This window comes from Rhinolophus ferrumequinum, chromosome 9, assembly GCF_004115265.2.
Source record: "Rhinolophus ferrumequinum isolate MPI-CBG mRhiFer1 chromosome 9, mRhiFer1_v1.p, whole genome shotgun sequence".
NCBI lineage: Eukaryota > Metazoa > Chordata > Mammalia > Chiroptera > Rhinolophidae > Rhinolophus > Rhinolophus ferrumequinum.
The window spans coordinates 67,096,078-67,101,351 of NC_046292.1; positions in this window are offsets into that span (position 1 = coordinate 67,096,078).

Below are 5,274 nucleotides of genomic sequence, written 5' to 3' on the forward strand. Positions count from 1 at the left end.
GGGGCGTGGCTACGGATCCGGAGAGGGGCCAAGAAAAGTGAGATCGGGTATGCCACGTGCTTTGCCTTTTATTTTGCTGTTTGGTTTCTGTAGCTTGTTACGTTGCTGGGCGAAATCAGCGAAACTACCCAGGAAAACTTTCAAAGGAACCCTGCAGACGGGCTACCCCTGAGATACCCTCAACTTGACTCAGTTAAAACACAAAGAAAGACAACCCTGGCATGGTGTTGGGGGGAAAAGCCCACATTCCGGAGGGCTAACTACCCTCCCCCCACCCGGAAGTCGGTTACTCCAGTTGGGCTTGCAATTCTTACTTGCTAGGTGGGTAATTCCACTAGGGAATTTGGAATTAAAAGAGAAATTAACTTGGGTTAGCCAGACCGGTATCAATTTAGGCTCTGTCATCAAATAGCAAGCTGTGTCTTCTTAGGCATATCCCTTCTCCCTTCGCTATTGGCGCAAAGAGTAATAGTATCTGCCTTGCATACCCTTTTAGAATTGGCAGAAGATGAAACAAAACCATGAGAGAGCACAGTACACCCGTGAGGCAGGGAGATGTGGAGCCCTATCCTGATTGTTTTTTTTCCCATGGCCTTTGCAAATTTGGCTGATAGCTGAAATATAGAGAATTTACCAAAACGTTTAGATATCCCTAATTAGTCAAATTAACGTCAGAAAAGTAACAGTAATAATAACACTACCACCACTTTTCTGAAAACAAGCCACCCTTAACCCTGTGGAGATAGGAAGAAAAAGGGTGCTCCCGGTTTCTATGGGGATGTGGACTTAGAATATAGTGGCTGCTTTGTTCATTTGGGTATGGGACTTAAAATTCCAAATTCCAGTGGAATTACCCCTTTAGGCAAGTAAGAATTGCAGACCAACTGGAGTAACTGATTTCCGTGTGCGGGGAGAGTAGTTAGCCCGCGGGAATGTGGGCTTTTCTCCCAACACCAAGCCAGGGTTGTCTTTGTGTTTTCACTGAGTCAAGTTGAGGGAGATTATCTCAGGGGTAGCCCGTCTGCAGGGTTCCTTTGACAATTTTCCTGGGTAATTTCATTGATTCGTTCACTAAGGTAGCAAATCACACTGAGCACTGATTGTTTTGTTGAAAGGTGGGAAAGACTTGCTTCCTTAGAAAGGAAAAGGGGTGTAAGAGACAGGAGTTTAGGAAGCGAAATCTAGATGGAGATTTGAGAGCTTTTTTTTTTTTTTTCAGCCCTCCAATCTGTAGTTTAAAAACTTGACTATACTATTGTGTGTGTGGAGGGGGATATTCTCCTTTAATATTGGGGAAAGAGTCAAAAATGCCAATTCATTTAACCTGTGCCAAGTGCAACCAGGAGCGTGGTTGGTGGGGAGCGCTTCTTCCCAATCAGGCAGGAAGTTGTTATAGTAGAGCACCTTGATATGGGAAAAGAAGAGGGAGAGGAGGAGGAGGACAACTGAGTACCTTTTGAGGATCAAGAATAAGGACCTACTAACGAATGGATTCATGGTAGGCGTTCCATAATGTTTGTGCAAGGAAGAAAACACCAGAGAAATTGACACTCCAGAGGAAGGAAGCTGGACAACCGGCTGATTTACTCCTGCCCAACCTGGAGAGTCTCTTACCTGACATAACCTACTAGTTAGGATTTCTATTATATTAAAATAAAAGCCGCTTAGGTAGATTATTCCTTTTTCTTTATTTCTACAGCATTGGCAATTTATATTATAAAACATTTTCATCAACATTATCCCATTTTATCTTTATATCTGATCCTGAGATTAACACAAACACACACACAAACTGGGGTTTTATCACCTAGGAATCAATAACCCAGACTAGCATTTACCAGAACTTCTAGTTTGTTAGTGTCATTATTTTTATTTAATTATCTGGATTAATTGAAATAATTTATTTAAATTAATTATTTAAGTTAACTCATCTATTTGAACTTAAAAATTTATTTTAAGTTTATATAACTAATGTGAAATCACAACTTGTGCTAAAATTCTTTCTTCTAAACTATAAAATGTTCGACATGCCTAATAAATGGTTTCTTTAAAGTTTGTGACCCACCTAGATATATCTTTTTTTTTAATGTTTTGAGGTGTAAGTATATACCACAGAATTCACCTTTTTTTTAAAAAACTTTTATTCATTTTAAGTGTGTTTTTCCAGGACCCATCAGCTCCAAGTCAAGTAGTTGTTTCAATCTACTTGTGGAGGGCGCAGCTCACAGTGGCCCATGTGGGGATCAAACTGGCAACTTTGTTGTTAAGAGTACCACGCTCTAACCAACTGAGCTAACCAGCTGCCCTGAATTCACCTGTTTAAAGTCAATGATTTTCAGTAATTTTACCAAATTGTGCAACCACCCCCACGATCCAGTTTTAACACGTTTCCATCATCCCAATAAGATCACTCATGCCCATGCAGAGTGATTGCCTATTCCATTTCCAGCCCCAGGAACCACTTACCTACTGTCAATCTCTATAGGTTTGCCTTTTCTGGATTTTCCATATAAATGGAATTGTATGATATATTGTGTTTTGTGTCTGGCTTCTTTCAGTTGGCATAATTTTGGAAATTAGACATAAGTTGGCATTAGACTTACCTTGCAGCCTCACTTTTGGAAATAATGATATATAAATGTCTGTTATAAAAGTGTCTGTTGGAACAGATGACAATTTCCATAACCTAAGCAAGGTTGGATAAATATTTGTTCGGTAATATATGACATATTCAGAAAGAATGAAGGATTCAGTGAAATGTATGACCTGGTCTGACTTGGACTCTTTTGGAAATGGGATGAAATGTCTAGAATATTAGACAAGCCTCATATGCCTGATGGCTAAGGAGCCATCTGTACTTCTTCTAAAAATGTGAAGGTATAAATTTTTTTCCAATTTTTTTATATCACGTATGAAGTTCAAACACACTAACCATTAGAGAGAATATAATGAATCCTCATGTGCCTATCATCCTGATTAAACAATGTGAAGATTTTGCCACATTTGTTTCATGTGTCCTTTATTTCTTTTTTCTCCCTTTGGTAAAATATTTTAAAAACAAAACTCCATATGTCACCTTGACTCATACATACTTTAGTGTACATTTCTAAAAAATAAGGACTTTTAAACCTTTTTAATATAGCATATATAGCATTATAAAACTGCATTACCAATGATTTGTTTACACACCAAGTTTTCAGTTGGTGATCATCCTGGGCATGCTTCTCGGTGTTTGGTTTCACTGGGCAGCAGAGAAGTCCCTGTTAAGGTGGCAAGGAGTCAGAAAGTGGACAGGGAGGGCCCACATGGAGCTGCAAGAGCTAGTTGAGTTCTTGAAAGTAGACCTAAGTAAGGTCCATATGCATTGAGCCATCTGTTAGGTACCTCACATTCATTATCTTATCGAAGTCTTGGTTATCATGTCAGGCAAATGTGATTATTCTCCTAAAGGTTTAGAGATGTTAAATAGGTAAACTTCCCAGGCTCATGCAGCAAGTTACAGGTGTAGGTAGGATTCAAAGCCAAGAATGATTAAACTCTCCACTTCTATGCTTGCCTACTCTGTAACCGTTATTGCAAGACTATATTTTTTAGACCCAAATTAACTGTGCCCTGGGAAATACAGATTATATTTGTAGAAGCATTCACGATCCTTTTTATTCTTTAATAACAGCTATAAAGCTTTATTAAATTCAGGTAGAAGTAGTAATAAAAATTAATAACTATGGTAATAATAGCAAACACTTACATAGTGCTTACTATGTGCCCAGTACTATTTTAAGACTGTATATATACGTATTAACCCATTTAATCTTTCTAACAATTCTATGAGTTGGATACTATTATTGTGCCCATTTTATGGATGGAAAAAATTGAGGGTACAGAATGGTTAAGTTACTAGCCTGAAGTGACACAGCTCGTAAATGACAGACCAGGGATTTGAAACAGTGGTAATTCTGTTTCAGAATCCATGAAGTATGCCTCTTAATAGAACTCAGTATACAGAAATTTAGATTTAAAGATTTTACGATCAGGGAATGGATTCAATAAGCAATGTGCCTACAGCATTCATGTGGGCTTCCTATTTGGGGGCAGCTGTACTCTAAATATCCTGGCCAGCTGTCTACTAAGGACACTTGTGTTTGTCAGACCATGTGATACACAAACAGAAATGTGCCTGGCTTATTCCCTTTGCTAAATACACTTACATATGTGATTCTGAATTTATTTTTTCCATTTGTTTATTTATTTGAAACCTTTGATTCCCAGTAATTGCTGGCGTCTCCTCCATTTGAGAATACATACAGGTTTTCACTAGAAAAACCAGCATTTCTTTGAAATGCTAGAAAATAGAATATTGGCTTAAAACATTAATAATCTATAAATAGAAAATATTAACTGTCAGTTATCTGCGTACAGAATCAGGGAGGTGATTGCTAGAAATTAATTCATTTTTTAATTCAATGTTCAGTGAGCAGTAGTTTCCTTTTAAACTTCTAAATTACTCTGATAAAACAAAACAAAATAACTTAAAGGTTCACATTAATAGCTTGTGACTTTTTAAGTTAATATTTTTCCAAAAAGTATCGTTTGGTGTTTTTAAGTGTGTGACTTCAAATTTAAGGTGCAGTATTTAGTGTTCTTTCATTATATGCCTTGAGCTAATAATTTTTCCAAAATAATAACTTTTTCATTCTATAATAAAAAACTTGGGGAAATCGGATAATATGAGACTATAGTTTCCTAAAAATGTTTTTAAGTATGTTTAGTTTAGTGTAGATAACATTGCTTTCAAGTCCTGTTAATGGTTTTCAAGTGCCCTGATGAGCTATTGTGGGAAAACGCGAAGTTGAAACATGTTCATATTTATGTGACCTTTTCCTTGACACTTTCTTAAAGACTGAATTTTAATATTATATGTTTATTGTTTCCATTAAAATCACATGCTATAACCTTATTGTATAAAATAAGTACCTGCTTTCAATAGTCCTGATGTTATTTGAATATTAAACTAAAACTCTGAAACTATTAATTATGAAGTATGACCATGTGATGAGGACACAAAATTGCTTCTCTCACCATCATGCATTGCTCACAGTATTATAAATTGATACAAACCTTTGAGAAAAGAATCTAGTAATACTCCAAAAATGATGTAGATGTTAAAGCCTCTTGAACCCCTTCTGAGAAATGGAGTAAGGAAATAATCTATGTTCATGAAGATGTCCATTGTAATGTTATTTATAATAGTATAAAATTAGAAAAGAAGAAAAG